At 34.6% G+C, this 11,410-nt stretch overlaps 1 long non-coding RNA gene across 1 annotated transcript in view; it reads right to left on the reverse strand.

The window, feature by feature from the left end:
- Positions 1 to 9,172: 9,172 nt before the first annotated feature.
- The window catches only part of LOC124376033, a 6,213-nt gene continuing 3,975 nt past the window's right edge, over positions 9,173 to 11,410 (reverse strand). The window contains exon 3 of the long non-coding RNA XR_006923759.1: positions 9,173 to 9,674. This is a non-coding gene — a long non-coding RNA (uncharacterized LOC124376033). The remainder of the gene's footprint in view (positions 9,675 to 11,410) is intronic.

The following is an 11,410-nucleotide window of genomic DNA, read 5'->3' on the forward strand; positions in this document are numbered from 1 at the left end:
TCTGTTATTTTCATAGTGGAAACAGATGCAAAGGCATCTGTTTCCACTTCTCCGTTGCATTAACAGCATTGAGCTACAGTACACTATATGGGAAGTTTGGGCACACCTGATAATAAGATTGGTATGTGCTTCTTTTTTGAACATCCCATTCCACACTTAGACCCCATTTGCTGTTAAAATAACCCTACACATTTCTACTAGATTCCACTAGATTTTGTGGAGATTTGTGCTCCAAGGTGAAGTGAGCTAGGTGAAGTGAGGAGGTCTGGGGTGCTGTCAGCGTTCACATTCATCCCAAAGGTGTTCAACAGGTTTGGAGATCTATAGCAGGCGATCTTCCAGTACAAACCCACCGGTTTTGTGCACAGGGAAATTGTCATGGTGGAATGGCTTTGGGTCTCATACCATTGATGTGCTTCTACATCCAAAGACAGCCTATACAACTGTATGTCTGTGGTCAAAGAATTCGGGAAGAACCACAAATGGCTAGAATAGTGAGGTGTCCCAATAATTTTCGCCATAAGGTGTATTGGGTTAATTATTAGCATTGTCCACTAGCTAGCTGTAGCTGAAGTGTCTTTCAAAATCCTTGCTACAAAATGTAACTGTAGCATAATTCTGAGTATAAATGTAATTTTTTTGCACATCTGAGGTAAAAGTTCATATTCCTGACACTGTTGTCTTGTTTCCATTGTCAGTATGCCTTCACCTTGTTTGTATGAAATTCTTAACAGCTACAAGCTACTGTATCTGAATCATTGTTAGCCTCATCTGCTAGCTTGAATTTTTCAACTCGAGTTCAGTATTGTGACTCAGTGATCATTTTTTAAAATTTGTAATATTGTAGAACTCGTTTCGTTAGCAGTTGAAAGAGTGTACTTACACATCTGAGGAAAAGGTTCATTTTGTTCATTTTTATTTCACAGCCATTGTTTGTTTACTATGTTTATACAACAGACATAACAGCTAGTGTCAGATTGTTCTAGTTACTATTTCCATCTTTCACTACATACTTTTGCTAGAATTCTTCCGAAATCCATTTTTACACAACTTCAAGTTACACCCCCATTCCTCCTCACACTGTTTCTATAGACATTCATGTTACAGACCTGTTGCCAATTAACCTAATTAGCTGCAAAATGTTCCTCCAGCTGTTCCTTTTTAGTAACACTTACTTTCCTGCCTTTTTGTTTCCCGTCTCAACTTTTTGAGACATGTTGCGATCATCAAATGTACTTAAAATAGTACATTTCATCAGTTTCATCATTTGATATGTTTTCTATGTTCTACTATGAATAAAAAATGATATTTACATTTCACACACATCCTAATTTTTTGGGGGACAGCCATCCAATTTAAAACGATCTTAAATTTTCCATAAAATGGTACATTTCCTTTGTTTTAACATTTGAAATGTTTTCTACATTTTACTGTGAATAAAACAATTTTTTTAACAAAAAGTGTTATTCGATTTTTGTTTTCAATGGAATTTACCAACAAATTGTTTTGATCTTGTTTCCACCGTCATTGTTCTTTCATATTGAGTTCACAAACATGGGCTCGCAATCTATACACATTTCTAATCTACAATATTGTCCCAATTTGATTGACAATTTTTTTTAACCAATTTAATGATTTACTTTTCAATCAAGTGACTGATTATACACAATTTGACCACATTTGGTAACACAACATTATAGTGCCATACTTTAATATTGCTAATTACTTTTTTTAGATAAAAAGGAAATACAAATCCAATGCTGAATTGATTTTTTTCTCATTGTCATTGACAGTCAGTTTTCTACAATCAAACATGCCGAGGTGTTTCATTCACAGCAATAAATCAACGGCAACAGATCCTTTATATCATTTAACATCTTTTTCATAACGGTTACGGTTCATCTGTACTGTCCTGTTTTCTTCCATTCCCTTTATTCCCAGTCCCTCTCTTCACCAGAACCCCCTGTGCGTCACCGAATGTTTATGGACCGTTGTTTTCAGTCATGATAATCATTGTCATCGGGTGTTTCTATTAGCCATCTGCCCTGATGGATGGCCGCTCTCCGGGCCTGCGTTCATCTCTGTGTCCTTGACCATGGCAAATGAGAGAATGAGGGGAGGGAGAGCGCCTGTCCATCCTCAGCCTCGTCCCGGCCTGCAGTCACTCAATGCACCTGTCCACACCATGACACCGTCTGACAGGACATTTACAAATTGGTCTGCAGCTCTTGACAGTGGGTGTGGATTCAAAGTCGGGGTTTCCGGTTAATTGGTCGGACACAGACCACAAAAAAATACTCTATATATATATATATGTAATACTCTGGTGCATTTCCATTCACATCTCTACCCAGCGAGATCTAGACCACTGACAATAACGTAATTAGGAGAATTGAGATACTATTTCTTGCAAACTTACTTATACGACTCATGGGAGATGTTTAGGTGTCACTAACCTGTGAGAAACACAGTAAGTATTTGGTTGGTGATGTAGCGATGTGATTTTATGTAAATATTATTAAAAAAAATTGTGTGAGATCTCAAGTCTAAAAAAAAATATTGCACAGGTGTGAATGACACAAATTATCTGAAAGACAAAGAAAAGGAAATATGCATGTGCAGAACCCAACTCAGAATACTCTGATCTTTCCCCAAATGAATGCATACTGATAACGACTTTTGAAATATTTTTGCTGACTCCGAATTTATTCCTATTTGGGTTATGCAATGACATTTTTTTTCCTTATGGAATTATACACTTTGTTGTACAGTAATAATGATAATAATAATAATAATAATAATAATAATAATAATAATAATAAAGAGTACTAATATACATTTTCATTAACAGTAAAATATTTGTTTGCTCCTTTCTCCTTCGTGGATATTGTGTTACATTCGAGTCTGTTGCGATTTGTTCCACATTTTGTGTCTAGAATCTGTGTTTCACGTTCACAAGAATGAGCGAAGGCTTTGTCTAACATGCCAGTACCGTTCCTTCCAGATATTTCACAGCAAATACGCCGTATTGCATTCGCTCGATATCTTCTCGAGCGGCGAGAATTCATTAGCGATCCATTCCTTAATACAATGTCGTACGACTTTATGTCAACTGTCAAACGTTTACCTTGTCGCCAAAGTCGAGCTGCGGCGTCGTGCGTTCCGTTTTCTTTTCCTCCTCTCCAGAAGCAAAAAAAACAAGTTCGAAAAATGAAAACAGTGTACAATTTTTTCCACTGCATGGATGAGGTCACCTGTAATGATCCTTAAAATATGTAAGCGTTCTCGTCTTTTTCCAGCAGCCCACCCTCCTGCTGTCGCAGATAAAAATCATATTAATGACGTTTCGCCGGGAAATAACGATCGCACTGATTTGTTTCAACGTTGTCGCTAAACTGATTGATTATGAGGTGATTTATGTTTTAATATAAAACGCAGTCGAGCTGGAGCATCTAATATAATCCTCCGTTTTAACAAAAACAACTTAATGAGCTGATGAGAGAAAAAAAAAGTAACAATCAGGTAATACAGATGAAGGAGCTGATCGGCTGTGACGTGTCTATAGTGTACATTGAGCATGAGGACGCGTTCAGGTTTGTGTGTGTTACGAGGAGTTTCGCATACGTTACGATGATAATTGTAGTTCGTAAATATGATAATCAATAATTAGTAATAGAACATGCGGGCAACAGAGATCCTGCGTCGTAGAGATCAGCTCGTTCCGGCCTTCAATAAAACGCAGATCAGGGGGAAAAGTGGAGGAGGAGGGGTTGAGAGGGGGGGTTGAGGGGAGCGTCTCAGTCTTCCGCCAGGATTATTAAATCGAAAGAAAATTTATGGCTGACACTTTATAACAATTAATCAGGAGAGCTGATTAATAAAGTTATGCCTGCCTCCACCTCCTCAGTTAGGGCAGAAGCAGGGAGGTGAGCCGGGCTGTCGTCACGGACGGGCGTGTTGTCATTTCCATTGATTAATGCTGCACGGCGAGAGGACGCTCCTCCTTGAGCTCATGCTGCTTTAACACTCACCCCCTAAACACAGTGCAATGGGGGGAACGTGCATTCGACGACTCCCGGTGGCACAACAAGACATGCTAACCTGGAAGGTGTGTGTGTGTGTGTGTGTGTGTGTGTGTGTGTGTGTGTGTGTGTGTGTGTGTGTAGACACACGTGTGCTCAGCAGAACAGGAAATCTTTCATATGGGATTTTAAAAACAATTTTAAGGAACGTCACCTAGTCAACTGACAACCTTGTCAGCATGATTAGATGAGTGTGATGAATTAGCTTTAGTAACATTTTCATAATTGCGCTTTGGTCATACGGGTGTGTGTGTGTGTGTGGGGGGGTGATGGGGGGAAGAGGGAATGTGGTAGCAATGTACTTAAGCTGAAAAAAAGCTTCAAATTCTAAGAAACTATTTTAAAAAAGGGGTGAGAATTGGCAGACACTGAAGTCTGAAGGTTTTTTTTTTTTTTTTTGCGCCCGTCTGACTCCGATTTCCTGACTGTAACCTTGAGTGAAAACACAGCGGAGCCACATTGACGAGGACAGCATCCGCGTTCATGTTCCTGCCTGCTTTTGGATCAGCTCCGACGGCCTGGGTGGCTCGGCCTGACCGCGCTCTCTGATCAAAGGCACGAGGCGTATAAAAGGCGTTTATCTGAGTCAGTGTGCAGCTCCTATTTCTGGCAGCGAGGGCAAGGACTCGCTGGATGTGAGGAGGGGAGGCTTGGCTGAGACGGTGAGAGCGCTCGGGTGCCTCCATAAACCAGCTCCTATAAAAACAGACCTTTCACTGCTTAATGGTGTTCAGCAAAGCCAGAGTGTCGGCTAATTTTAGCTCCCCTCTTCACAAAAGCACTACGCTGGAGGCTTTAACGTTCACCTACTAGCAATAATTCTAGTGGGACTCTCGGTGTTGTTGCTTAAACCATATTGATCGCTGCCCAGTTTGCCATTTATAGTAGAGCGGAACAAAATACTAATAATTACGAGCGCAGAAGATAAGAAGCTGTTTTTACTTAAGATTTTACTTATATAAAAAGTGTGGGAAAATATATATATAAATTACCATTTCTTTCTGAAACAATACAATTTCTAAAAAAAAATAATAATAAATATAGTGAAATGAAAGAGAAAGAAAAACAGAAGAGAAAGAAAAATCCCCTATATACTTTCATTGTACTGTAGAACTGCTTATCTCGCTCATGTGTAAATCCTCTGTGCATAAAATCTAGTTATAAGTATATATATATATATATTTTCACTCTTTTTCCATGTACATCTCTACACATGAGACACACAAGAGACATATCAGTTCTTCAGTACCACAGAAATATTTAAGTGATCTTTCTTTCCTTTGCTACATGAGGAGCTTCCACTTCTGCCCTCGGGCTATATCTGGGGCTGAAAAAGAAATATATCAGCCTGTTTTGTTCCTCTGCATGGCCTTATAAGGAGAAGGGTGTTTTTCTTCATATTTGTGATCCTAAATTGTTGCATGTTAGTATTTACGGCTGGGAAAATATATCCGCTCTTGCAAAGCACAATTTTTGTGTTTTTTTTTTTTTTATGTGAATGGGTCCTATGCAAGGTTTTCGAATCCATCTGATGTTTAGAAGATGTTTATACAGTTTAAAAAGAAAAAAGAAACTGATGTTTAGTTAATAATCGCGGGAAAGCTAAGGTTTGCATGCCTAAGGGCGGTTTTATAGCGCTAATGTAGTGTGTTCAGGTGTAAGTGTAAGAGTGTAAGTGTGAGATTATAGATAGTGATACTGTGAAAAAAACACATATCTTCTCTTTATATGTTTCTCTTATAATTCTTTCATGTGCTGTGACTAGCAGTAGCATCCGCTCAGATGTAATATTCATTCCCCATCCTTCCTGTTATATGTGATGTTATAACTCTGACGGATACACAGTTTAAATCGGGCGTATGGTATCGAGAGCTTTTCATTTTTTTATTTATTTTATCTCACATTTTGAATGGTACCTCACCTGCATTTCATTTTATACATTATACAAATGAAAATAAATTGTACAATATAAATATTTTCCCATTCTTTATTCCAAAAAATGTGTGAACCAGTGTTTGCATGTAACTGTACTTACTCATGTGATATTCAGTTTAAACAGGTGTAGGATTAAATAAATTCCAGATAATGTTTTTATATACACAATGACTATATATATATAATGTGTGTGTGTGTGTGTGTGTGTGTACATATGTAACATTTGTTAATTGTTTTTACTGTATATAATTCAAATAGCATTTTACTTTACAATACATAATATTGTAATATAATGTCTAATATTTTAAAACACACACACACACACACACACACACACACACACACACACATTACACAACATTACAATGTCTAAGACCATTAGACAGTTCCACAGGATGTATGTGTGTGTGTGTGTGTGTGTGTGTGTGTGTGTGTGTGCGTGCGTGTGTGTGTGTGTGTGCGTGCGTGTGCGTGCAATTGCAGTGTGTGTTTTACTGCACATTTCCCAAGTCAAGGCTTTTTTGTACTTTGTGGTAATGACACAGGCAAATGTTTCAGGGCTACTAGAACCTCCTTAATGGCTCAAAAAATGCTAATTGCTGCCGAGTTTGCATGAGCATGGCCAAACAAATGATGTGCGCCAAGAGCACGCTCACACTGAATGACCAAGGTCTCAGTGTTCAGGGAAAATATGTCGCTTAGGTTCTGATGAATTCCGGGAGCCGATCATAAAACGGGTCCTTCAGGTTTAGAAAAAGGCACACATCTGATTTACTGAATGATTATGTACACTTACAGGTCATTTTAATAGTAACTCTTACAGTTCAACTGCTCATTCTACAATTTTGAATGATTTAAATCTTACACAATATAGGGGTGTAGAGTTGACCAAGAATGGTGCGCAAAACAAAAAACATCTGTGGGCAATTCAGGCTATAACTAGTACAGCAGAATCTCAGAATGCATATGCTGCTTCTAATGAAATGACTTCATTGCATAAATATGTATATATATATATATATATATATATATATATATATATATATATATACTATTATATTATAAAAGTACAAATATAAAGAAATATAAAAAGTTTATTATTATTTTGATATAGCAATTTATTATCATATAACATTTAATTCAGACTCGTACAACTGTGTTTTAAGCTACAAATGAAACCAATGCACAGGAGAGCGATTATATATTTAAATCATGTATCTTTAATTAGTCACCATACAATATTAATGCAAAATAAAAACAGTGAAAAAACACACGCTATGTAATGTAACACATCATAAAAGCGGTCCTTATCGAAAATATGGCCCATGGGTCATTTGGTTATTATTATTTTATTATTATAAAATGGCTAGTGATGAACATATGTAATAAAGAAAATCCACAAAATAATAAACATCCAACTCTCCATCATGCTCGCTGGTCTACCAGGACTTCCAGAACCAACTCTACCGATAGATTATTTAATGCAGTGCTTTACACAAAAAAACACTTTAGTACATGAGCATTTATTAGATTATTCAAAACCTTTCATATATATATATATATATATATATATATATATATATATATATATATATATATATATATATATACACACACACACACACACACACACACACACACACACACACACACACACACATCATTGTTAATGTTTCTAGTTATTAGAAAACAAATAAAGTAGAAATGGATCTAGTGGGTTTAGCAGGCAATTAAAAATGACGTGCCACATCTGGAAATATTTATTTTTTCTTTTGAATGTTATTACTTGTGGTATTGCATGACATATTATTATGTTGTTTAGTACCACAAATATTCAGAAGTAGACTCAGTGAAACTGAACTTTTGCAGCGCATATTCACTATTATGGTCTGTAGCACATTTGCTTACATTCTGTTATAATCAATCGAATTTGTTATCATTTGTAATTATTTCCATGCAGTTTTCTACAGATTTCACTAAACATACATATATATTAGTGGTGCAACGCTTGGGAAAATGCTTTTTATGTCACGGTTCAGTTCAATTTCAGTACAGTTGGGGGGAAGAAATGCAAAACATAAAATTGCTTGTATTTTTTTATTAACTCAGTTTATTATTATTAACATGTGTAATCTATAATAAAACTACTTCAAATAAAACACCTGCTTGGTTAAATAATATCTAAAATATTTTTTTTAAATGTAATAGAATAAATCAAATTAAGCAATATACTTTTTAATTATATTGATTAAATTGAGTAATTAATTAAATTGGCACAAATGAAATTCATTAAATACAATGAAATAAATGGAAAATGTTGTTTTTTTTACATTTGTTAGACCCCATTTGGGTAATATAGATGTATATATAAGTGTGTGTGTGTGTGTGTGTGTGTGTGTGTGTGTGTGTGTGTGTTTTACATTAATTATTTTTTTCTAAAGATATGATCTACTTAACTGTTCTATTTATTTCAGCATCATTTAATAAATGTCTTCATTCCTTTCATCCTTCAATTATTCCCCCCTTAATATATGGAATTGTCAGGATTGTTCTCCTTTTGAGAGAAATTCTTGAAACTTTACATAAAATGTTAAAGTCACGAGCCACTTCCTGGGTATGGATTCTTCAGTGTTTTGATGCATGCAAAAATTTTATTTCAGGTATGGAGTAAGTTGCCACAGTGACGAATTGAATAATAATAATAATGATGATAAAAATAATAATACTATTAAATAATAATAATAATAATAATAATAATAATAATAATAATAATAATAATAATAATAATAAAATGCACTCAAGATAAAGACTAAGCAAAATTGTGGTCCGCCACTTAATATGTTCCTGAGGGAACATGTGTACTGAACCAAAAGCCCTGTACCGAAAAATCTTATTATGAATACCGTACCATTACACCCTATATATATATATATATATATATATATATATATATATATATATATATATATATATATATATATATATATATACACATTCATTAGGCCTGTCAATCGATTAAAATATTTATTCACACATTTTTATGTGTTCTAAAAGTACCTTTCATGTTTTTAATACCCTAATCAACATGTGCATGGACAAATATGGATGCTTTATGCAAATGCATGTTTATTATTAGTGAAACAAAACAATACATAAAGCATGAAGACTAAAAATTCATCAGGACACCAATCGGAACTTTTGCTATGTTTCCACACGGACGGTTTTAATTGCCGGATGTGTTGCATCATGGTGGATTTTGGTGCTGATTGCAGACTTCACGCATCAGTGTCTAGTGATTAAAAATTAATTTTCTGTGTTTATCATTTTTTTATATCTGAGTAAAGAAATGACAATACATACTCATATTCATATTGGTATGTTATATTTATATTGCTATATTAGTGTTTATTATACAGTTTATTAGTTTATCATTTGCCTTGCCTTTGTTCTTGTTCTGATATGCATTATAGTGAAGTTTGTAAACTATATAAACAATAAAGCGTAATAGCAATTTATATCTGTAAAGCATCACATACGCATTGCTTAATGTTGTGCTTTTAAAAACTCGTGCATGATTTTCTCGCAGTGTCTTTGTCATTTGATGTTAGCACTGCTGCCGCTGTTTCTAAGTCGCTTCACTACATGTGCACATGATCTCTGCAAACAGTGAGGGAACAGTGAGGTTTATTACACATTTATTACATAAGCAGGTAGTACGGTGTAGAGACAAGTCATGCACTATAGTGAACAGTGCCTTATAATACTATTATTATTCCCACATGGCCAAACAGGGATTACACTAAAGCAATAACCACAAGTGTGGATTACCAACACTTCAGTAATGCTCGTGTTCATGACATGCCTTTTTAGTACATTCATCAAAACCCTGATAAGGGTAAAGTGTCACGCTGGAAGGACTCGGTGTGAGTTTGTGAGGTATAAGGACTTCGTGTGAGTTTCTTTATCAGCACTTAGTTCAACTTCAGGAGAAATGAGTTATGTAAAGCTGTGATGGGTCACACGCTGACTCGTTCTTCTGAGCAGCCTGACATTTTAATTACGTTCCCTTATCTGATGGATTCTCACTTAGTCCTCACTACACGTCACGCCAGCTCTATATTGTTTTGTTTTTTTATATATATATTTTTATCATATATCCTTACATTCAGCTTGTCAACGAGACAATGAAAGTCATTCGGCCCAACTTTGAGTGAACTTTGGAGAATTTCTTTATTTCATTTACAGGATAAAATCCAGTGTACACTAAAGTGACTGTGAGAGGAGGGATTTGGTTCCCAAGTAACCCAAACTGTTATAAATGTAATGTAATATTACCTGCACAAGGCGGTACTATGAAGTAGAATTAGCAAGAGTGCAGTGTTCTGCTAATGATAACAGATCATTGGCTGAGGTATTTTATTGTAGTTTATTTGCTTACATCAAATACATTAATGAAATATTTATGAGATGTTTAATATTTAATTCCATGTTCCTACTTGAGGTTATTAAAACAAATGAAATACTTACTGCGGAAAATAAAGAGTGTAGTGTATTCACTATAAACTGCATCATTCTAAATCTTTTACGTCTATTTTTTTTATTCATTATATAGTACTGATAATAATGCTTTGCTTATTAAATATTCCTGTGGAACTGAAGAACTTTCAGAAGCAGATCTACGTGTGAAAGATCACAATATATGCGCTTAAGTTTTGTAAGCAAAGCGCAATTATCAATACTATTTTATATATATTTATATATATATATATATATATATATATATATATATATATATATATATATAATATAATACAAAATTATTATTATATATATACATATTATATATATTTGCAAAAAGGGAATATTTGAGAACACATCAAATTCTATAAAAGATGCAAAATTATGGAAATGTGTTTTATATAAAAAAAAGTATTGACTAAAAAATATGTTAGTGTATTCATTCTAGTGTATTATATTCTTTATTATATTTACTCAATTTACCATGCAAATTATTTGGGTGACTAACTATCTATATCTATTTGTATTATTATTATTCTTTTAAATATATACTTTTTACAATTTTATATGTATTTTTGTATTAAGTGAAAGTCAAAGTCTAAATTTTAGGGATAAACACAATGAGTATGGTCTTGTGCCACACTTTTGTAAATCACGCTGAATAAAGACGTCTGCCAAATGGCATAAAGGTGCTGATCTTTTATAGGATGTAGTTTGAGAGCAAATGGTGTTTTTTTTGCAATAAAGAGTTCTTACACAGATATAAAAACAATCTTTATAATGAGTTCAATGTAAAAGCTAACATCGAGTAGAAGCGGTATAGAATAGATTATTGAAAAGATTATGAATGTTGTGCCATAATGGTGAAATTAATC

Source organism: Silurus meridionalis, chromosome 22, assembly GCF_014805685.1.
Source record: "Silurus meridionalis isolate SWU-2019-XX chromosome 22, ASM1480568v1, whole genome shotgun sequence".
Lineage (NCBI taxonomy): Eukaryota > Metazoa > Chordata > Actinopteri > Siluriformes > Siluridae > Silurus > Silurus meridionalis.